A 25,322-nucleotide genomic window follows, 5' to 3' on the forward strand; every position below is an offset into this window, starting at 1 on the left:
TCCAAGGTAACAGAGCTCATCATCTCAGAACTCCTGTCATTCCCCCAACCCCCACCGGGGCGTCTCGTTGGAAACCTCTGTGTATGAATGTCCGTCAGACAGAGTGAGACACAAAGACACAGCACCTGAAGGAGACTTCACAACATCACGTCACATGGGATTGCCATCACTTGGAAAGAGAGAGAGAGAGAGAGAGAAGGAAAGAAAGGCAGAGAAGGAGAATGTGTAGAAAAAGGGTTTAGTAGTAGTAGAGAGATTACAAGGAGACGATTAACGAATAAAATCCCCCGAACTTATCATCTGTTTGTCTCTCAAGTCATCTTCACCATCGTCACTGTGAGCTTTTCTTTCCATCCTCCTGAATCCGTCCGCATCTATCGACGGACGGACGACGCGAAGTGGGAAAAGCGGAATAATAAAAAAACACAGAGAGAGAGACAGGTATAAACAGCCCGTTCTCTCCTCCTCCACCTGCTGGTGCTGGGGGAGGGACGGGGCGGTGGGGAAATGGAAGCGGTGTATCTCAGTAAGAGGAGGTGGTGAGCTTCAACGCGCGTGGCGGGTCCCTCCGTACCTGTTCCGTCCTGGGGCGGCACTCCGAACACCAAGGGCTCTGTGGCCTGACTGAGTGTCTGACTGACGGAGTCGTCGTTCGTCGCTGGTCGGTCGGGCCGCTAGCTCGCTAGCTCGCTCCCTGGCTGGCTGGCTGGCTCATCTCTCTCTCTCTCTCTCTCTTTTCTCTCTCTCTCTCTCTCTCTCGCATTCATACACACACACACACACACACGCTCATTCGTTTACACCATCCACTCCTCCTCCGCTTCGCTGGTGGTGGCTGAGGAGGGAGAGAGAGAGAGAGAGGTGGAGGAGGTATACACCGCATGTGCGCCTCCACCCCCAACTATGGAAGGGCTTTGCACGCACGCACGCACACACAAACACAGGCAGCTCCAGCGCCAGCAGTCTCTTCATCACTTGCTCTCCATGCGTTACACAGCGCGGGAGGTCGACTCTGAGGAAAACACAAACAAACACAAACAAGTACACACAGTTTGCGAGCGGTAAGGGGAGTCTACCTATCTATCTAGAGGGAAGGTGTGTCATACATTATGATTATATATATATATATATTATATTATATATATATATATATATATATATATATATATATATATGTATATATTACATATATGTATGACTGGTAAAAATGTTCCGCTTACACAAAATTCCATCCAGTAAAGGAGCCCATATAAACGCCAAAAAATAGAGAGAGAAAATACTATAATTCCGAGACTGATGCTGTCTCTCTCTTCAAGTAGATCTACCTGAGAGAGAGAGTATGAGACAGCAGTCTCTGAAATATAGTATTTTCTCTCTATATTTTTTGGCGTTTTTATGGGCTCCTTTTATTATATATATTATATATATATATTATAATATATATATATATATATATATATATATATATAAACAAAGTTACCTTCTGCATCGCTTCTTCTCTGTTAATGTCGTCTTTAAGTGCCTGGCACTCGTTGCTCTAAGCCTTACGAGACGTCGACGTCGAATTGACGCTGTCGATTACTCATAAGTTAAGAGTCGACCCGACAGCCGTTTCGTTATCCAGAAATGTGTTAAGTACAAAATCGTTAGATACTTGTAAGTTAATTTTAAGAAGTCAATTGTCATACGAGACGATAGCTAATTAGATTAATTCATGTCGTCAGAAAATATCATCCAACATGTGCCACTTCCAATAGTCCTCGAAGGAAAAATGGGAATATTTTTTCTCATATGAAATTAGTCTTCAAGGTCGTATGGGTATTTCAATCATATTTTACGATAGATTTTAAATAAGTGTTTTTTTTTTTCAAAATGCCAAAAAAAAAAAAAAGGTAAGGCCCCAAAATATTCACACTTTTTAATGGATTTTTTTTTATTGTTATAGAAGTTTATCTGTTTTACTTTTTGTTATAAGAGATCTATTTTTTTCTGTATTTCCCCTTTTTTTTATATTAAGTGAGATCTCTTCTTTCAGTATTTCCCTTTACATTCTCTTACTTCTTCCTAACAAACACCGTATTCTTTGGAAGCTTGAATTTCAAGTCAGTGGCCCCTGTGGTGGGCTTGTTCCGTATGGACAGGGTTCTATCTGCATAATAATAATAATAATAATAATAATAATAATAATAATAATAATAATAATAATAATAATAATAATAATAATAATAATAATGTCACCACTGTTATGAAGTAATTTTAAAGACAAGAAAAAAAATTATTTTATGAAGTCTACGGACAGACAGCATAACATTTCACTATGCTGATCCACAGAGAGATTTGCATGATGAATAATTTTCTAATTTTCTCGTCGTTCGAGGAACACATTGGAAAAAGCAACATGTAATAAATGTTCCTCGCTGCGGAACGTCTCGGTTCCAGAGGTCCTTTATTCCTCCTCACACCACTGGACTGTGGAACAGTCTCCATGAGGATGTCGGGCGAATGGAACTCCGTCAGAAGTTCAAGAGATGCCATAATGCTATTGTCCTTGCATTTTATTCATTTACTTATTTATTTATTCATTTGTTAATCTATTTTTTTCTTTTTTTAATAAGTGATCTCTCCTTTCTGTATTTTCCTTTACCTCCTCTTACTTCTTTAAAAAAAAAAACCATATTCTTTGGAAGATGAAAGAATTTCAAGTCAATGGCTAATGTGGTTGACTCGTTCCGTGTGAGCAGGTTTCATCTTCGTAATAATAATAATAATAATAATAATAATAATAATAATAATAATAATAATAATAATAATAATAATGAATATGCTAAACCTGCTTCTCTCTGTAACACAACTCTTGGAACTAATAATAATAATAATAATAAGAATAATAATAATAATAATAATAATAATAATAATAATAATAATAATAATAATAATAATAATGAATATGCTATACCTGCTTGTCTCTCACACAACTCTTGGAATTAAAATAATAATAATAATAATAATAATAATAATAATAATAATAATAATAATAATACTAATAATAATAATAATAATAATAATAATAATAATGACAGGCTATACCTGCTTGTCTCTCTCACATAAATCTTGGGACTATAATAATAATAATAATATAATAATAATAATAATAATAATAATAATAATAATAATAATAATAATAATAATAATAATATGTTATACCTGCCTCTCTCGGTCACACAACGCTTGGAATAATAATGATAAAAAATCAATAATAATGGCTATACCGATACTGCTTCTCTCTGTCGCACAGCTATTGGAATAATAATAATAATAATAATAATAATAATAATAATAATAATAATAATAATAATAATAATAATAATAATAATAATAGAATCTCCTCACTATCTGCAAATCAATTCCACGAGACGTCTGCGTGAACAGGAACTGTGCTTGGAGAGCAAGCGGTCAATGCTCCAGCGAGTTCCACAAGGTATTCTCTCTGACTAGCAAGCACTATAGCAAACAGGATTCAAGCGAACCTTATATAATCTATTTCATGCCTGCAGTCTGCAAGCGCCGTTCAAATTGATCGTATCTCCTTTTCCCCGAAATTAAGATCGTCCGATGGATTACCACCGAATCAAATCATTGGTTGATTGGAATGAAGAAACTTCCGCATATTTGTGTTGTTCAACCGTCAGATTTTTTTCAGAGAGAGAGAGAGAGAGCGAGAGAGAGGAGACAGAGAGAGAGAGAGAGATGAGAGAGAGAGAGAGAGAGAGAGAGAAATATAAACTGAAAATAAAATGATTTATAATATATATATATTATTATATATATATATTGTATATATATATATAATATATATATATAAATAATATATATATATATATATATATATGCTATATATATAGATATATGTATATATATTTATGCTGATATGTATGTACGTATATATAGATGTTATATATGTATATATATATATATATATATATATATATATATATATATATATATATATATATATATATGGATATAATAATATAATAATAATAATAATAATAATAATAATAATAATAATAATAATAATAATAAAAATAATAATAAAAATAGACTGAAAGGAGACTTTCTCGATCATATATTATTATTATTAATGATATAATTATGTGAGTTTAATCTGTATCACTGATACTGAAGTCTACAAATACATTTTGAGGAGGAGGAGGGAGGAGGAGGAGGAGGAGGGGGAGGAGGAGGAGGAGGAGGAGGAGGAGGGTATACAACAGTAAAGTTACCGCCCATGCACCACACCCACACCACACGACAACGAGGGCCGGGCCCATATTGTAAAGCCCAGTTTTGTGCATGAGTGTATAGGTGTACACATGTAAACACAAATTTAACTACACACATATGCGCGCGAGCACACGCAATATATATATGTAATATATATATATATATATATATATATATATATATATATATATATATATATAGAGAGAGAGAGAGAGAGAGAGAGAGAGAGAGAGAGAGAGAGAGAGAGAGCGCACTTGTTGCTTATTGCACGTAGCGCTGCGTCTCAAAATCGCAAACAAGGAAAGAACGAAAAATTAAAATAATTGCAGAAGTTTCTGTCTTTCTTTTTTTTAAATATATTTTTTTATATTTTTCATCAACACAAGCTCTGTGAATTGTCAGTATTATTTTGATAAGAGTAACATACCCGAATGATAACACTTGAAAACAAAACAAAAAATGGAAAAAGTCCATAGTTCATAACTGATTTTCGATTTTGCTTCCCTAAGACTTGGTTTAGATAGATAAACTGTGTTACTAGCCCAAGCATCCAAAACTGTTTAACGTAACTGATTTATGTCAACTTTGTACCATAACGGTAGGCTCCAAGTCCATTACTGCTATTCCTTAGTGTTTTAGTACATTATCCATTTATGAGTTTATTAATAATGTTTATTTTCTTTTTAATGAGTGAAGTCTCCTCTTCCGGAAGTTTGAAATTCAAGCCAATGGTCCCCTGTGGTGGCCCTGTTCCATAGTTATGATTAGGGTTCTTCATCTTCTGAATGATAATAATAGTAACTAAAGTATATCAATCACAACTCATATATGGCCTCTAAACATCTCACATGACGAGGAAACGCATTTTTTGAATCGTAATTTGCATTGTTAATTTCAAAGTTAAGAAAATGCAGAGATTGCTGTCAAGTACAACATGGAATGAGAAAAGCTACGTGGCATTACTTTTGGTTGCTCAATCGATATTAAAATGTTTGAATTACCTGCAAAATAAAATAAGAGTAGTTTTTAAAAATTGTTTTAAAACTATGCTGACATTAGAATCTTAGATACTTTGTAGAAGGCAAGGAACATAATCGCATTTTGTCGTATATATACCGTCATGTAATGGCACGTTTCAGTCAATCTTATTTGTGTCCGGCCATGAAAATCAAACGAAAATACCTAAGACATCTTTTATGAAATACTCCCACAAAGAAAAACAAAAAAATCAATTTAAAAACGATCATTTGAAAATCTCTCTCTCTCTCTCTCTTTCTCTCAAAATCTCCCGCCTTGCCCCCGAACCATTCCCGCGATTGGCTCGCGAGTCTTATCTTCGATCTTCATACCCAAAGGGCCTCTTTGTCAAGGCGGTGGGAGGGAGAGGCGGGAGGGGGGGTCGGAAGGGAGTGGGTGGGTAGGGGGGCGTACCCAGAAGGGAACAAGGGCCGAAGGCAGGTCTTGGCTTACCTCTTTATGTAAGGCTTTTAATGAGCTCGAACAGCCACGGAGGCTGAAGCATCAGACTCAGCAGCAGGTGCCCTTTTTGCATCCAATCAGGACCCGAGGAGGTAACAGGTGGTTCGGTTCCTCGGATACAAATATGCAATTTGACGCTTTTCCGACTGGCTAGATATCAATGTGTGCAGACGCCCATCGATTCATTGAGAAAAGGAGTGGATGCAAGTGGAGGAGTGGGGCCGGGGAAGGGGAAGGCAGGGGAGGGGATAGGGGGAAGGGGAAAAAGGGGGAAGAGCATGGGTTCTGGATGTGCACCCATTCATTAGCTTTAGGTTTGGAGGGGGGCCCTGAGAGACTAGCTCACCTTGAAACAGGCTTCAATCCTCCACTTCCCCCCCCCCCCCCCAGCCCACCCCACCCCACACCAACCCCACCCTCCTACAAACACACACATATACCCGCCCACCCATCATCCTTCCAGACACCGCCCCATTTATCTCCCACCTCCCTATCCCAGCGTATATAATACCCGATATCTCCTCTCCTTTGGTCCAAAAAGTCCACCTCCAAGAAGAGTGACTTTTAACGCCGCGTCCTCGACTCCTTAATTAAGATTCCCGAAGCTCCAACAAACTTATGTCCTTTATTGAGGACGCAGGCTCCAGCGAAATTCCAAGTGCTCCATCTCTTCTTATCCTTCGTTGAGGACAAATCCTCCACCAAAAATTCCGCAGCTCCACCTAGTGTCATCCACTGAGACCGAAGCCTCCAACAGGATTCCCAAAGCTATATCTCATATCTTTCTTAAGGACAAAGCTCGAATAGGATTCCCAAAGCTATTTCTGAAACCTTCCGTTGAGAATGAGGCCCCCGGAAAAATTCCCAAGCTCCATCGAGCTGCACCTCGGAGCCTCCCTTGAGGACGTAGCCTCCAGCAAGATTCCCGAAGTTCTTTCTCAAGTCTTCCCTTAACAAAGAAGCCTCCAGCAGCAAGATTCCCAAAGCTCTTTCTCAAACCTTCCGTTGAGAAAGAAGCCTCCGACAAGATTCCCGAAGCTCTTTTTCATACCATCCTTTAAGAACGAAGCCTCCAACAGCAAGATTCCCGAAGCTACATCTCATATCTTTCTTGAGGACAAAGCCACCAATAGGATTCCCGAAGCTTTCCCTCAAATCCTCCAACAAGAAGATTCCCCCACGCCCCCATTCCCGAAGCTCCCCCTCGAACCTTCCTTCTCCATCAAACATTCTGTTGAGAACGAAGCCTCCAGCAGCGAGATTCCCGAAGCTCTCTCTCAAATCCTCTAGCAAGATGATTCCCCCTCCAATCCCCAAGCGGGGCAGGAGAGGGAGGGAGGGAGGGAGGGTCAGTCAATGAATCGGCGGTGAATGTGCATTTCAAGAACCATAAGAACCATCAATTCGGACGCTGTCATACGAGTCGCCTTATCGCCGATCTAGAGACGCACACCTGCAGCAGTTAAGAAGTTACTCCGCGGGGATTAACCCGGACGGGTGGGGAGGATTATCGCGGGAAGCCCCCCGGAGGAGGACGACGGTACGAAACCTTGGGAGGAGGAGGAGGAGGAGGAGGAGAAGAAAGAGAAGAAGAAGCAGAGAGAGAGAGAAAAGAAGAAGAGAGAAGAAAGAGAAGAAGAAACAGAGAGAGAGAGAGAGAGAGAGAGAACAGAAGAAGAAGAGAGAAGAAGAAAAAGAAAAAGAAGAGGAAGAGAAAGAGAGAAAGAGAAAGAAGAAGTAGAAGAAGAAAGAGACAGAGAAAGAGAAGGAGGAGAAAAGAAGAAGAATAAGAAGAGAGAGAGAGAGAGAGAGAGAGAGAGAGAGAGAGAAGTAGAAGAAGAAAGAGACAGACAGAGAGAGAGAAGGAGAAGAAGAAGAAGAAGAAGAAGAAGAAGAAGAGAAGAAGAAGAGAGAGAGAGAGAGAGAGAGAGAGAGAGAGAGAGAGAGAATCTGTTAATAGCTCAGTCAACACAGTGCCGTCATTAGCTTCGCAAGGCCTTAAATATACAAGTGAAATAAAAAGGCAAATAAAAAGTAAGTGAAATGGCAATTAAGAAAAATAAAAAGGTAAAAACATGACAAATAAAAAACAAATAGAAAGGTAAATAAAAAGGCAAAAGCAATTAAAAAGACAAGTCAAAAGGCAAAGTAAAAAACTAATAAAAAGGCAAATTAAAAGATGAATAAAATAAAAAGATAAAAGGCAAGTAAAAAACTAATAAAATAACAAATAAAAAGACAAATAAAAAGGCGAAACAAAATGCAAATAGAAGACAAATAAAAAGGCAATTGAAAAGACGAATAAAGACAAAAAGAAAGGCAAAAGAGGCAAATAAAAAAAACAATTAAATAGCAAATAAAAAGGCAAATAAAATGCCAAATAAAAAGACGAATAAAAAGGTCAATAAAAATGAAAATAAAATGTAAATAAAAGACAAATAGAAAGGGAAATGAAAAGACGAATAAAAAGACAAAAAGAAAGGCAAAAGAGGCAAATAAAAAAAAACAAAACCCCAAAGAAATCGGCTTAAAGAATTTTATTCGCCCACAATAAAAAGTAAAATGGCAAAAAATGGCCAAATAAAAAGGCAAATGAAAAGGTCAACAATAAGGCAAATTAAAAGGGGGAGGCTTGGGGGTTGGGGGTTAGGGGTGGGGGGGGGGGGGGGGGCGAGAGCGAAGGAAGGAGAACCTCTGTGATTCATCCAGGACGCCTTCCTTCGAAGGATGGGCGGGATGAACTTTCATTCCTCGTCTGTCTGTCTGTCTGTCTGTCTCTCTTTACAAGGTCAGAGGAAAGCTGGTTGTTTAGTGAGTGTGTGCGTGCGTTTGTGTGTACGCGTATCTCTCTCTCTCTCTCTCTCTCTCACTTTTCATTAGACAATCAGAGTTTAGGAGTCGGATACAATCGCCGCTGGGTCACAATGAGACCTGAGCGACTACAGACTATATTGTAGAGTAGTGAGAAGACAAAGTCCTTTCACTGAATTATCCAAATTAAGGTTCCTTTTGGGTGACCTCTCTCTCTATACCTCTTCACCTGGGTGACCACTCTCTCTCAGAGAGAGAGAGAGAGAGAGAGAGAGAGAGAGAGAGAGAGAGAGAGTGTACTATACCTTTTCAGCAAAGGTATCGGTTAATTATGGCCCTTGGCAACGGGCCTTCCCATGCGATATGTAATACGTTGGACGATAAGATAACGCAGATATTGTGCCTAAGTTCATCCCTTTGTTCTCAGCACAAAATAATATGATGACCTCACACACGCACACACACACATACACTCACATAGTTTCACCCTCATTAACTACTGGGGAAACAACATACCCAACATACGATATGAACATACACAAAAAACAGTCCCGCATGCATGTGCACACAAGGTAGTATGCATACACCTGAAAGTATCTGAATTAAGTTAATTAACCTATAATCTACGGCACGTTTCCATCATCAATTGGACGCAAAAAAATAATAAATAAACAAATAAATGAAAAAAAACGTGATCTATTAACTCGAGTTTTCTCTAGCTCGTCCTTTGAACGCAGGCGGTGGCAAGTGGTCACCTTGTGGGATTCCGATGCGTCACGCAGTCATAAGTTTGAATAATGCTTCAGTTTAACTGACGTTGATTTTACCTGTATATATATATATATATATATAATATAATATATATATATATATATATATAGAGAGAGAGAGAGAGAGAGAGAGAGAGAGAGAGAGAGAGAGAAAGGACACTACTAGCAGAATAGGTCCCACCTGGCTCCCCGCCGATAGAGAGCGGATCAGAAAGTATAGTATACTACGCCCACAGAGAGAGAGAGAGAGAGAGAGAGAGAGAGAGAGAGAGAGAGAGAGAGAGAGAGGACCCCAGTGCAATATTTAGCATTAATCAAAGCATCCAGATCCTCTTCTCTATCGAGACGCGTCTCTCTCATTAGCATGTCCTAACGACGTCAAGCACTCGTTGACACGGGGCGTGGCCAGCATCCAGATTTTGGGCACCGTCAAATGCCCTTTTAAAATATATCTATATATATCATAGGAGACGTTCTACCGAACGACCTCTTCGGGTATGTGGGGTCCAGAGAGCCCCGTCCCACTTTTTTTTTTTTTTTTTAAATTCTGAAGGAGAGACAATCGAGTATACTTTTGATGACAGAAGCAAAGTTAATAAATGACAGTGAGATTGAGAGAGATTTCCGTTTTGATAAATACGTAATTTATTGTCACTTATTTTCAAAATAAATTAAAAGGAGAAATCTTACTGCAAAAGGAGAGAAGATTACGAATATTTAGTAAGGCTGAAAGGAAAATTAATAATAATAATAATAATATATAATAATAATAATAATAATAATAATAATAATAATAATAATAATAATAATTTTGCAAGTACAGATTTTATCGAAACATATGAAGTATATAAGCGTCAACCATAAGGCATCAGACATTACTTTATATATATAATAAAGGAATCATTTCAAATAATATACATATATACAATAATAATACTTTAATTTTGCACGTACAGATTTTATCGAAACTTTACAGATTTTATCGAAACTTATGAAGTATATAAGCGTCAACCATAAGGCATCAGCATTACTTTATAAATATAATAAAGGAATCATTTTCAAAACATTATTGGTGAGATATATATATATATATATATATATATATATATATATGTGTGTGTGTGTGTGTGTGTGTGTAGAAAAACACTGCTCGGCCGTACGTACGCCCTTCGCTAGTATGCATCCGCGCAGAGGCGAAATGGTGGAGGGGGGTAGGATAGAGAGGAGGGGGTGGGGTGGGGTAAGGGTGGGAGGGAAGGGGGGAGGGGGGACCTGACCTCATGACCCCTCTGGTGTCACACGAGGTTGAGGTTCCCGTTACCGTTGGCCCTCTCTTCTCAAACCTTCCTACCCTCCCACCCCAACCCCACCCCTCCCCCCAACCTCCTGCTACTGTACCTCACACGGCTAACCCTCTATCTCGAACAACACTTCTAGGAGGAGAGAGAGGAGAGAGAGAGAGAGAGAGAGAGAGAGAGAGAGAGAGAGGGGGGGGGGGGGTAGCTCACGTTCAGAATTCTTTTACTTAAACATAAATAAAAAATACTCTGCCATTAATACAGATTGACACACACAAAATAAATAAATAAACTCACACATATGCATAAAAACTGCAGATATCTGAGGTATGTATTTGTAGCATAAGAAATATAAGAAAAACAGTGTAATACCGTTAAAAAAAACACACACACATATCTATGGCCAAACGGTGTTCGCAATTTCTGTCTGCCTGCCAAGTCAGCTACAAAAGAAGAAGAAGAAGAAGAAGAAGAAGGGGAAGAAGAAATAAGTGCCTTGGCTGCGCTATAGTAAGACTGTAGGGCATTCATGGACAGGAACTGTAGAGCATTTGGTGCTAAACTTCTCCAATAGCCCTCATCGAGTAGTATTACTAGTACTACCTCGTACAGCTCAGCTAGACCGAACTGAAAATAACTGCCACTTTCTTTATTTCTTTTTCGTTACAAGAGCCGATACAACCCCAGAACCTTTTCCGAAAAAAAAATTGACTCGTTGTTCTCTCTCTCTCTCTCTCTCGAGAGAGAGAGAGAGATGAGAACATGTCGGCGTTTGATCTGGATTCCAGCTTTGCATTATCTTTAAGCCAAGACAGGCACACGACACGGACCTGCGCTGCATTCTTCCGACCTGGGCCTGGATGGTTGTAACTTGCCCTTGAACTAACAATTGCTGGCTCTCTCTCTCTCTCTCTCTCTTCTCTCTCTCTCTCTCTCTCTCTCTCAGAAGTTTGTCTACGTTTATGATGCAGGTCACAGCAACGTTGAGCAACGAGAAAAAGTTCTGTATACGACCTAACTGTTTAGTTTTACGACGAACTGAACTCGTATGACTTGCTGTAGAGGCCCGTGTACGAAGCATTTTGACGAATGGAGTATTACATAAGATTGATTGATCACTTTGTAACAAACTGGCGTTACAGCAGATGTAGTAAATGGCAATGTGTGTGAACACACGAAGGCTTCAAGAGCCTCAGCACTAGACGTATGTGACAAAATGGATATCGAGACTGAAACCTGGGCAGCTGCTCATGTTGTGTGCATGTGTGTGTGTGTGTGTGTGTGTGTGTGTGTGTGAGAGAGAGAGAGAGAGAGAGAGAGAGAGAGAGAGAGAGAGAGAGAGAGAAGGGCCTCCCTTTCTCGATCTTTTTACTTATAAATTAAATGGTAAACCAGAATTAAGTTCAGGACCGTAATCTTACTTCACGATGAACACGGGTGTACAGCTACAAGTTCTTTGTATTTATATAACTTTTCTAGAGAGAGAGAGAGAGAGAGAGAGAGAGAGAGAGAGAGAGAGAGAGAGAATCATCGCTCACAACTGAATGACATCCAGGAATGCGCCAATTGCGGCTATTTTGTTACAACGCCCCCTAGAGAATGTTTACGAGGCTTTGTCGCTGCGACCAGCTCTCGGTCTAGGCTAAGCGGACAAATGCATTGATTGCACTGATGCGCGCTGCTTATTCAACGTATCACCGCTGTAAATACACACTCTTTTTCTTTACCTAACGTTATATATATCGCGAGAGTCATCCAGTTTTAGTTGTGTATACGACATTATTATAAAGCTTTGCTGAGTTTTACGTTCGTGAGTCACTGAACGCATCGATTTTCACAGCCAACTACTTACTACGTCTGTCCTCGTGAAATGAAACGAGATGTTGATAATAACGGAAAATTAATTTAGAATGGACCAGTTTTTATTATATATATATAAATAACAAAACTGGCCAGACCTACGTTCATCTTCTCAACCAGTTCTGTAGTCTTTAGAAGAACTACTCAAACAGTTGCTAGCTACACTTCTGGTGGAAACTTGTAGTACTAGTACTATCGGCCTAAAACCCCACGAAGTTAAGATAACTGATATCCATAGAGATTTTGCAGTGTAGGTTAGTGACAGAGTGAGGAGGAGAGAGTCTGCTCTCCCCTCCCCCTCTCTCTTCCCCCTCACCATTTCCCTCCTCCTACTCCTCCTTCACCTATCTAAGGACGGTAGGTAGGTAGGTAGGGAGGGCCTCAAATGGGCGGAGTGAGAAGAGGCCTGAGTTAGGGTAGGAGGAATGAGAGAGGAAGAGAGAGAGAGAGAGGTAGGTATGAGACTAAGAGGGGGGAAGGGGGTTAGTGGAGAGGTGGGGGAGGGGGAGGAGGAAGAGGGGTATAGGGGGCTGGCTGGTTGAGAGAGAGAGAGAGAGAGAGAGAGAGAGAGAGAGAGGAGACCATAAGAGGAAGTAGAAATCTAAAAATAGCCACTGCGACTTCATAAATCATGTGCAGGTTGAGATGGAGGGCAAGATTTGACTTAACAAGGCACAGCCTCGGGTATGGTCACCACCTGTCCGGTAATTTGGTCGAATGATACCATTCCGAGAGACGGAGGAGGACTTTTTTTCTTTTTTTTGTTGCAACTGCACAAAAAAATGGTTGCACGAAGCTGGTGCAATCGCCTGCGTTTGTCAAGACAAGTAGACAGTAGATGCCAAAGCTTGCTTGTAGTTTCCGATAGCAGTATTGGCTGAAATTTTAGATTTCTTTACAGTTTCATAAATAATTTCAAGAAATCACGCCTTACAGTTTTATTTGATAAATAATTTCAAGAATTTACACTTCATAGGCACATATGCATCATTGTAGCATGTTAACCCCATTCAGGAGCGTCAAGTTCAAAACTGATTTTAGCCAAAGCTGGCCCTGTGCCAACAAAGCCTCTAGGTCCTGGAGCAGCCCTTGAAACTCGGGGGGAAAACCAGAGAGACCCTTGTGAATTCAGCAGCCTTTGGAAGGTTGTATAGGCTGTCTGTGGCGCGTTCTGTAACCCCAGACTTGGCTGCTTACTTGCACTAAGTCCTCCAGATAGGCAGCAAGACCTTACCTGTATACTCATTGTCCAAAAAGTGTCAAATCCATCTCCAGTCATCAGACTTGATACATTTTTACCTATTTATTGACATACTGATTAATTTTTCCTTTTCAAATAAGTGGGGTCTCTCTGCTTTCTGTATTTCACTTTACCTTCTCTCACTTCCAAATGAGTGCCATATTCTTTGGAAGCTTGAATTTCAAGTCAGTGGCCCCTTTAGTGGGCTTATTCCATATGAATGGGGTTCAGCTTCTGAATAACAATAATAATAATAGACCTTAAATATCCCGACTGTCCCATCCAGGGAATTTCCAGCAATTTCTGATTTCCTCTGTGGCTGGAGAATCACCTTGAAATTCCTAACTCTTGTACAGAGCTCAGTGGGTGGACGAATTGACACCAGTCTTTTCGCTTGTGGACTGATCTCTACAACTCGAAAGTGAATGATATCCTTCCACCGAGGGTTTCGAACTACATCACTCTCCTCGCCTTTGGTCAGACTCGAAGGGGACGTCCTCCTGCACCGGAATTCATGGCGCTACCAACTTGACCACAGGACGCATATTATTATTATTATTATTATTATTATTATTATTATTATTATTATTATTAAGAAGATTAGGAACCCTATTCATATGGAACAAGCCCACCAAAGGGGCCACTGACTCGAAATTCAAGCTTCCAAAGAATATGGTGCTCATTAGAAGGAAATAAGAGGAGGTCAGAGCAAATACAGGAAGAAATCTTTTCACTTATTAAAATAAAAGAAAAAAAAACAACAATATGTTGCAAGTTGAAGTTTTTGTACAGGGCTCAAGATAAACACAACTGCAGACAATGACGCAGTATAGCCACGTATTTGAAAGATATACAGATATCTGGATAAATTATATTGCTATTTGGTGCATTAAATTTATTAAGTGTTACAATTATCAACAAAATTAGTCTTTATCAAATATGATAGTTATTTGAAGCTATCAACATAGGGTTTACATGCTACTACAATTATTGCCAATCTTTTTTAACGATCTAATTAAGTCTTCATGTACTTTATAAAGACCGTATTTTACATTCGTATTGAAATTAATATCTAAACTTCTTGGTTTGATGCAGTTTTCATATGAGTTAATTTTTCTATTATCTCAAAAATCTGACAGAGATGCGGTTACCTTATCAATATATAATATTTTACTAATATTTATTCAAGTAAATCAATTTGAAGGGTCCTGCACATTCACAAAAGCAAAAAAAATAAACAAAAGAAAGTACTAGCTCATATATATATATATATATATATATATATATATATATATATATATATATATATATATATATATATATATATATACTCCATACAAAAAACTCCATGAAAACTCTCCCAGGTATGGATCGAATTCTGAGAGAGAGAGAGAGAGAGAGAGAGAGAGACGAACAGAGGCGACTGGACGACTTTGAGTTTTAGGAGTAGTAGAGGTTACCTGGGGGGAGGGGGAGGGGGAAACAGTGGTAGGGAGACAGCAGAGTGACGAATCCAAGTAAGAATTGGGAGTGAAGGAGGGAGGGAGGGAGGTGGTAAGGTAAGGGAGGGGAGGGGAGGGGAATTTCCTGGGGGCCAATGCAATCCCTCCTCCTCCCTATCTCGTGAGTGGGAGGAGGAGGAGGAGGAGGAGGAGGAGGAGGAGGTGGAGGAGGTAGAGAGAGATGACTCATATGCCAACAGCGGTGGCTTGCTTTTCCTCCTGAGCTGAATGGACTTAAGATAATTTTATTACCCAAGAGCAGAAGAGGAAGAAGAAGAAGAAAATAATAGAAATCATCGTACATCCAGGCTATGATTCGTCATCATCATCATCGTCCGTACCATAACATATCATTAACAAAAAATAAAAAAATGTTGGATGACAGTATTCTGATGGGATGAAAGGTCATATAACAAGTTTGCTCTTTTATAATCTCTTTCCACTCCCGCCTTCCTTGTTCCAGCAAGTGGTAGATAGACGCTGTTTTAGACTATACACCTGGAACGCAGAACACTCTTGAACTAGAATGCGGTAAACACGGTTTAGACTACACCTGGAACACACGAAGCTCAGAACTGGAACGTGGTAGACGCGGTTTAGACTATACACCTGGAACGCAGAGCACTAAACTGGAATGTGGTAGACGCAGTTTAGACCACATCTGGAACACAGAACACTCAACTGGAACGCGACTACACCTGGAACAAACGGCACTCTGAACTGGAATGCGGTAGACACGGTTTAAACATCTGGAACACGGGGCACTCAGAACTGGAACGCAGTAGACGCGGTTTAGACTGCACCTGGAACACAGGGTACTCAGAACTGGAATGCGGTAGACACGGTTTACACTACACCTGGAACGCAGAACACTCTGAACTGGAACGTAGCTGGAACGTAATAGACGTAGTTAAACTACGCCTGGAACACAGAACTGGAATGTCATGTCGGGCCAGGAAGGTCCTTTTACACGTTCATACTTACTATTTCGTCATAAGATATTTAAAAAAAATACTTTTCGGTTGAAATTGCTTCAATAAACATGCATACACACGCGTACATTATTCTTGTGAACTTATGGCGATGTATGCCTGCATATATATTATATATAATATATATATAGAATATATATCTTATATATATAATATTAATAAATATATAATATATGTGTGGTGTGTGTGTATGTATGTATATGTATATCATACGTATACGTATAAAATGCTACCCACTGGTTTACTGGTAGGTCGGGAAGTTGGCTAAAATTCGCTGTTATCGAAAGTGGAAACCTGCCCGGGAAAAAACTTCAGGTACAGAAGCACATAGGCTCCACTTCCTTTTACGACCTGCGTGGGTCAATCGGTAGCAGAGCGTGGCTTTTCACTCGAGAGAGAGAGAGATGAGAGAGAGAGAGAGAGAGAGAGAGAGAGAGAGGTTGCATGAATGGAAGAGACCTTCCTTGAACTTGACGAGTATCGAATGGCCGCGAGTGAAAACCCAGACATCTGGAGACTAATTTATTTATTTATTTGTTTATTTACTTATTGTTTCTTCGTTGCACTTTCAAATAGGGTTCAAATAGCCTCTCTCCCTCTCTCTTCGTCTCTCTCTCTCGTCTCTCTCAGGGTCTCTCTCCTCTCTCTCTCTCTCTATATATATATTTATATATATATATATATAATATATATATAGTTATTATATTATAATATTATAAATATATAATTAATATATATAAATGTCATTGTTTGTCTCCACTACACAACCCCTCCCCTCCCCACCCCACAACACTCAAGAAATTACGTGATCTCTCATATTTTAGCGAACAAGACGTATTTCAACCGCCTCCTACGTAGGACAAATACCTGTAAAGTTTTATAACTACACACAACACAATTTCAAAAGGCTATTTAAAAACGGTCTTAAATAAACCTTTGTCTTGGAATTTGTTATGTCAAGGAAGAGTTGAATTGTTTATAATATTCAAGATAAATTGGCCTTCACTCTATTTCATTCATTCATTTTTCTACCGATGTTAAAATGGACGCTAGTTTTGCAGACGCTCAATTCTTTTTTAACCATTAACGGGGCTAACATCGTTCCTAATAGTACTACTCGAGTAACTGGTATTATATAAAAACAAACATCGTACTACAAATCAAGAATATGCGAAAGACAGATATGACAGCTCTTGCTGTGTCACTGATATAAATAAATAAATCAAATAATGAAATGGTCTCCCAGGTCTGCAGGAAATACTCGTAGACCCTAGGCCTATCATTCAAGCGATGCTGTGTAAGTTCTGTAAGTTTCGTTGTCATTTAGCAGTCATACCGAGTTAAATTAGTATTAATAGTATTATCATTCGGATCAGGAAGAGTCATAATGAGTGATGATAAAGACGTCGATAGGTACAATGATAACGGAGAATTGTGATCATAATTAAACTATCAACGAAAACAAGAGAGGAAAAATTTAAAAAAAGAAATCAGACATTGCGGACAACTTAACAAGGAGATGCTGACGAGTCCATCTGTATAAACAATTTGCCCGACGAGAGAGAGAGAGAGAGAGAGAGAGAGAGAGAGAGCGGAATGAAGGTAGATAGACATAACTGTACCAAAAGAACAAAGAGCAAGAGGGGGAATGTGTTAGGGCGTGTGGGGGTGGTAGGGAGAGATATGAGCAAAGGGCGGAGGTTAGTGGGTGGGTGGGAGAGAGGGTTGTAGGGTGTGGGTGGGGGTACTGAATTAAGGAAGAGAGAGAGAGAGAGAGAGAGAGAGGCAGTTACCCCTTAACCCCTACGGCCCGTTTTTCCGCTTAGAATAAGTAAACAACTCTTGAGGGTTTTTACTGCACGCAGTCACGAATTGCCACAAATCACAGGTGTTAATAAGAGAGAGAGAGAGAGAGAGAGAGAGAGAGAGAGAGAGAGAGAGAGAGATATGAGACTAATCCGAGTGTGAGAGAAAGAGAGATAAGAACTCAAACGAAAACATACTATGCTTTCGAACCTTGTAATCATGGCCGAAAGCCGTATTAAAACTTATAATAGTTTTTCAAAAGAGAACTCATATCAAACGATAGTCTTATTTCAAATACATAGATAATTTGGCAGCTCAGTCATCAAACTCTTTAACCAAGGCCCTGGGGGAGTTATTTATATACGTTCTAATTTATTTTTTTAACTACTTTTTTCCTTCCGTGTTTTGTATCGTATTTGATCCTCTGGTGGTGGTACTATTATCGCCAAACGGACATCATCATCATCATCATCCCTCTAGTGGAACCTCTCTCTCTCTCCCCCATTATCACCAAATATAACGTTACTCTCAACCTCTGCCCTCTGAACCGAAAGACTAGTACTACCCTCCACCCTTTCTCTCTCTCCTCTCTCATCAACGGAGTTCGCTACACTAATCCCTACCTCGTCTCTTCGTCAATATTAATCATATAGTCATATTCTCTCGTATGACCACCATTAATGCAATTCCCTTTCTTTCCCTTGCTCTCTCTCTCTCTGGCAACTATCTTTCTGAGTGTGTGTGTGTTCTTATCCCTCCTTTTCTATCTAACCTCTCCCCCCTCTAGAACTTCCTTCGCCTCCCCCCTCCTCTCGACCTCAACTTGTCCGACCTTGACAATGAACTTGAGGGCCAACCCCAGCCGCCGCCATTTCCACCCCTGCGCCCGGAGTCCCCAAGAGCGAGAGTCGCCCGCCCCCGCGCCCCGCTGAACAGTTCTCGCCGGGAACCCGCCGCCGTCTGTTACCACACACGAACGATGCATTTTGAAAACGCGACTTCCTTCCTTCGTCCCCCCGCCCCCCACCCCCCCCCCCTCCCATGCTCCCTACTACACCCCACCACCACCACTTCTTCTTCTTCACTTGTGGTGCCTTTGCATTTGCTCGTCGTACCTGCCGATACATCGGAGAGAGACAGAAGAGAGAGAGAGAGAGAGAGTTCAACATCCCCTTTGTCTTTGCCATACGCAGGCCCGACCCCGAAATGTGGAAGCAGCAACGAGAAGAGACGAAAGAAAATGGATGGGAAACGCTAGGCAGCGGATTACGGGACAGGCATGACAGCTATACGAACTGGCCAGATGTTTCGGCGTTGGAGAGAGAGTGAGAGAGAGAGAGAGGTTTTGATGTCGGCTGCCCAAACTTGGATCCTCTTTCATATAAACAGCTCCTCGCAGTGCCTCCCCCTTGGCCCCTCCCCCTCCTCCGTAGGAGCCGTGAGGTCACTATGGTCACTCGAAGACGCCCTCCTGGAGGTCAGAACGATTACCCAAATTGAAACAAAGCGTGATGGGAGAGATAAGCCGTCGGAATTTGGACCAGATGTGCAGAGCGCTCTGTAAGTAAGTTTGTCGGCACCTCTCACAGACCAAAGCTCGATGGCTGCTGGTGCTGCTGCTGCTGTGCTGTGCTGAAGTCAAACGTCACACACACACAAACATACACACACACACACACAAACGCTCATTGTCTGCGGCGTGAAAACATCTGGGTCTTAAACCTATCGAATAACAGAAAAACATCTCTCATTTATTCGCTACTGTCTCCGGCATGGTTGACAGATGACGTCACGTTCCGGGGAAAAACAATTCGTGGATTAATTGCGCCACACAAACAAAGCAAAGAAAAAGCAACAAAAAAGCTCCCTTCGACCAGTTGGTTGGTTTGTTGTTTGTCCATTCGACAACGAATAAAAAAAAAGAAAAAAAATAGTACTGTCGAAGCGGGAGAGATCCACGACCACACCATAGCACTATGGATTGTTTCCTGTCCCAACTTAGTTTTTGTTTTATCTCTGGCTACAGTTAGAGGATATTGTTAGCCATTGAATCATTCGCTGTAACTGACGGGTGATCTGTACATCCACTTTTTTGTTGTTGTTGTTTCTTTTAGAAGCTGGGAGACCAAGGTGCCAGGTGAGTGAGTCTACTTGTTGCCAAAAACATCTCGCTTTGAGTCCCAGGCAACCTGGCTCCTCAACCCCACCCCTACCACCCACCCACCCACCCCCAGCCCCCAAACCCCAAAAAACCAGGGGGAAAGGGGGAAGTACCGGATGACAACATCTGTTAGTACAGATGCACGAAATTCCATAGCCTGGATGGCGACTAAGAAAGTTTTTGAAAGGTACAACGGAGTTGATATTGGCAAATAGATGAAACCGTTGTTTATTCAGACAGGTGGTCATCATTTGATAAGATTTTATGCTATATCAGTACCTCTAGCTGCGAGAATAAGGTTATTACGTATACTGTGTTATGACTAGCTAACAAAATATTCTTCCTGGGGCATTTTACAATCTATTGTATCAAACCGTCAGCGTTTGTTCATGACCTTAAGCTGAAATAATACAAACTGCCACTGTTATCCTAGACTGGTCAAGTCCTCGGGAAGGTCATCTGATTCATATACCACAAAGTCAACAGTCACACACGCACCCCAACTCCCCCACCCCCTACCCCAAAATCAGAGGAGGGGGAGGAGGTTGTTGGGTGGACCGAATAAATATCAAAGAAGCAAAACAGATCTTAGTATAATGAGACTTAGAGCTACATATCCTGCCATGATAGGCTGGCAAGAGCCGGTCACGTTTCAACAAAAACAATTATTCAACCTTGCGGTAGCAGACGAAGTGACGCCACGTGGAAACAGAATCTCTCTCTCTCTCTCTCTCTCTCTCTCTCTCCTCAGACCTCCAGACCGGACCGCCTCGTCCTTCCTCTTTTAAAGGCTAATACTAGTTATATAGTCTCACTGTCTGCGCTGCTGTTGTCGTTTTGAATACGAATGTCCCGTCTGGAAACACTTCTTTGAACAGTTATAATGTATTCTCTTCAATGACGAATAGAAAGTACAAGAGCTAGCCAGGACTAATTATGAATACTTGTTATTAACCGTCAGCTAGGACTATGAGTCTATTATGGGTCTACATGTTATTAACTGTCAGCTAGGACAATGAATCTACTGTGTCTACTTGTTATCAGCTGTCAGCTAAGACTATGAGTCTATTATGAGTCTACTTGGTATTAACCGTCAGCCAGGACTTTGAGTCTACTACTTCTTCTTCTTCTTCTTCTTCAGTTAGCAGTTGTTAGAGGTAGCTCAGTTGAAAGCGAATGAATTTCATGGTGAGGTTAGCCATAAATATAACCTCCTTTGGGGTTAACGGGGAAGGTGAGGAGGTTCTGTTATGAGATGGTAAGGAGGGAGAAGGGCACGGTCCGAGGAGAGAGAGAGAGAGAGAGAGAGAATCAGGCGATGAGTTACAGGGGAAAGGGGTGGAGGGAGGAATGGTCTGGAAAGAGAGAGAGAGGGGGCGGGGTGGGGGGAAGAGGGTTTTAGGAGATGGTCAAAGGATGACTTCTGTCTCTCGCAGCTTCCCCTTCGACATGAGTCTAAACAGCAACAGGTAAAATAGAGAGAGAGAGAGAGAGAGAGAGAGAGAAGAGAGAGAGAGAGCAAACAATAACTTGGGTAAGGTCAGAGGGATATAACTTATGAGGTCTGGGTCCAAAGGTGCACTTATTCTCATATCTCTTTCATTTAGAGAGAGAGAGAGAGCGCGTAAGTTTCCTACATTCCAGACCTGCAATAACTAGACGCATACCTCGGCATATTTACAGAAAAAATTACCAGTTACATACACCAAAACTATGAACCAACACTTGTGCACCAAATGTTGAACAATATAATTTCCCATTCTGCAATTACACAGGTTTGAATTTTTGTTTGTTTGTTACGTAGTAATTGCTTTGTACTGAAAAGTTACCTCAATTTCATAAGTGTGTGTGTGTGTGTGTGTGTGTGTGTGTGTAACAGACTAAAACATTCCTTTACTTGCATTGTATATTGTACTTGTTCGATTTCCTTCGTGAGGAACTTCGGCTTCGATTTCAATCTAAAACATGTAACTGTCATTACATTTCGAGCGAACACCACCAACACTACTACTACCGCCACCTCGTCAGTGTTTTTGTTTGTTTGTTTTGTTTACGTGTGTGGAAGACCACAGGCCGCAATTCTATGCGTCAACAATGAATTGCAAGAAGTCGACACGGAATGCATCCGAACTTGCAATATCCTTGAAGCTTCCCCCCATACCACAATGGTCTACACCCTGTTGTTGATAATTAACGTGTGTTTTCCTTAGCCCCCACCCCTCACTTGTGCCCAAAGTCTCTCTCTCTCTCTCTCTTGAAAGTCCAGACTATACGTCGCATACCCAGTCTGGCTCTACCCAACAACCTCGCTCATGTTGATATATGGACAAAACTTTAGCTTTTCGTACACGTATAATTATCATCACCATGATTAAACGTCAATGTATCAATGATCACAAAGTTTCCATCTACATCATATCTCCAAAGAAAAGCAATTGTTTTTCTAATGACTCTTTCGCAATGCAATAGGCTGATGCTGAATGAACCTTTGGTGAAGCCACGTGAGAAAAGGGGGCGTGTCCCAACTGTTCTCAAAATAAGCTTTCATATTTATGACTTGGACAAGTAACATACTTATATTTGCCTTTTTTTCGCTTCACTTATTTGAAAACTACTTACTATAACTTTTGCCTTGGGAACTGGGCTGAGCAATAGGTGTTTTGAGTGCACTACTCAATCAATACTACAGCTTAGGCCTAGTCTGTCTGACTCAGCTGCCTACAGAGGCAGTTACAAAATGTTTATGATAGTAAACCTTGATGAAAGAGAGAGAGAGAGAGAGAGAGAGAGAGAGAGAGAGAGAGAGAGAGAGAGAGACTACATGTAAGTTTGGAGTTCAGTAGGACCAATCTTCATTAGGACTGAAGATCTGTACATTAGATAGTATACCCTGGTATACTACAGTAACGATTATGTACAGTCAAAGATATAAAACAACACACAAACACACACACACGCACAAAACTACAGCGACGAAAGTTATTATTGAATGAGTAGACCACAAAGTACCAAGGTACAAACTTTACTTTCTGCTGTAATTATTATGCATCAGTGAACCACTATACACTCTAAGTAGACAGAAATGATATTTTCAATAATATATATATATATATATATATATATATATATATATATATATATATATATATATATATATGTATATGTCATATAACTGTGGATCTGCTTCCACGGAGGTAAATAAATATATATAAAAAAAATTAGCAGAATGTAAACAAGTATCACAACCAACACATGCCCACATGATTTTTTTTTCCACGCCATGTTGTCAGTTTGTAGATATGTACTAGTGTGTCTATGTAATGTTGTCAGTATGTAATAATGTACTAGTGTGTCTATGTAATGTTGTCAGTATGTAGGTACATATGTGAATAAATTAAATAAATGCATGCATGTATATCTCTACTTTCAAGTAAAAATAAATGGTTTATTCTTACTTATTCAACAAAGTACTGAAATTGATTAAAAATAAATGTATACACGCACAGAGTATAGCTCTGTCCGCGTACATATCTGAATTCCTTACGGTGTTGCAATGAAGAGACTAAATAAATATATAAAAAAACTCCCCCCCCCAAAAAAAAAAAAAAAGAGTAAAAGGAATCACAAAAATGTGAAAAACCTTTTGGGTACTTTACCCCTTGGGTGGAACACCTCCCGACACGACACTTACAAGAAAAGTTCGGTCTAATACTTTCTTTTCATTGCCATCACGCGAAGAACTCATAATATGCAATTCGCCAAAGTCCCCCTCTTCCCCTCCACCCCCGGCCCCCCAGACACGTCAATCACCCTCCGCCCTCCTTTGCGGAGGGAAGAATTACACCTTTGCTACTATTACCAGCTGCTACTGCTGGAGCTGGAGCTACTACTGTCACTAGTAGTACTATGACTACTATACTGGTGTTACTTTGTTGCTATGTGTCATGGCGCCGGGGAGTTTAATATTATTATTATAATATATAATATACTATTTTCCGTCAGTTCTGTTTAATATATATCTCGAATATATAAATTTCTCTGTCATTTTTGGTCATTCTTTTCGTAGTTTCAGCACTTTTTTTTCTGTTTGGAAAATTAAAAAGTAAAAAACAAACCACTTTCCAGTGTTGGTTCGGTCTATTCACAACAACAGCGACTCAAAAACACTTCACTAGGCCTGTCAGTTTTTTCGAACTTTCTTTTTAAAATGTCATTAAGAAAACTTTTAACGCTTCGTTATTGCTTTTCATTTTGTCAGCTTTACCAGTCATACTTTGACAAGTCCGTTTGTTCATGCAAACAATAGTACAAGTTATTTGAAAGTCTAATGGAATATATATCGTAGTACATGGATTCAAACTTTTTTTTTCACTTACACACTTAACAATAAAGTTTTTGACTGAACACTGGCGATATTTGCATGCAAACGGAAGGAAGAGATTTCAAACATTTCCTACAGAAAACAAACTCCACAGACTTCTGTAAGCAATAATATATATAGAGATTATTAAACTTCGAACAGCGATTCAACGGAGAAAGACCGCTCTAGTCTCAACGATGCGCCGCCGTTGAGACTTTAGGCGCGAGTTTTGTAGGAAGAAGGGAGAGAGAGAAGGCAGGAGCAAAGGCAGGCAGGCAGGAAGAAGGAAGGAAGGAGGAAGAGAGAGAGAGAGAGTGAAGCCTTCCTCATCCACACACCTCACCCTAATAGGCCCGACTGACGTGTTGGTGGCGGCGTTAGTCTACTACGACACGAGACTCCGCCTCGCTCTCACTCTACTTCGACTGGTGGTGGTGGTGGTGGACCCGGTGTGGGACTAGCGTGTGTGTGTTTGTGTGTGTGTGTGTATGTGTGTGTGTGTATGTGCGTGCTACACACACAGAGAGAAAGAGAGAGACAGTATCTCTTGACAGTACTGCTTGTGTAGGAATGTCTTGCGAGACCCTTAACCAGCCGCGGTTTATTTAACTTTTGTGGGTGTCATTACTAAATGGCCGAGCAGATGGAGGTGGGTTTGATATAAAAAGATTGTTCCTTCAACGTAACCTTTTATTTTTTTTTTTTCTCTCCTTTCTTTCTTTCTTTGATTATCTCACTCGAAGAGGTTCTCTGTTATAT

At 40.3% G+C, this 25,322-nt stretch overlaps 1 protein-coding gene across 4 annotated transcripts in view; it reads right to left on the reverse strand.

Moving 5' to 3' along the window:
• Positions 1-25,322, reverse strand: part of LOC135224667 (nuclear hormone receptor FTZ-F1 beta-like) — a 211,926-nt gene that overhangs the window by 75,419 nt on the left and 111,185 nt on the right. Inside the window, exon 1 of one of the 4 annotated variants that reach the window (XM_064263889.1) lies at positions 24,907-24,929. The exons of 2 other annotated variants lie outside the window; for them this stretch is intronic. The gene's annotated coding sequence lies outside the window, so the exon portion shown is untranslated. Of the gene's footprint in view, positions 1-574; positions 713-24,906; positions 24,930-25,322 lie in introns of those variants that run through there. One more of the 4 variants, XM_064263888.1, reaches the window with a different exon arrangement.

This window comes from Macrobrachium nipponense, chromosome 12 (genome assembly GCF_015104395.2).
Source record: "Macrobrachium nipponense isolate FS-2020 chromosome 12, ASM1510439v2, whole genome shotgun sequence".
Lineage (NCBI taxonomy): Eukaryota > Metazoa > Arthropoda > Malacostraca > Decapoda > Palaemonidae > Macrobrachium > Macrobrachium nipponense.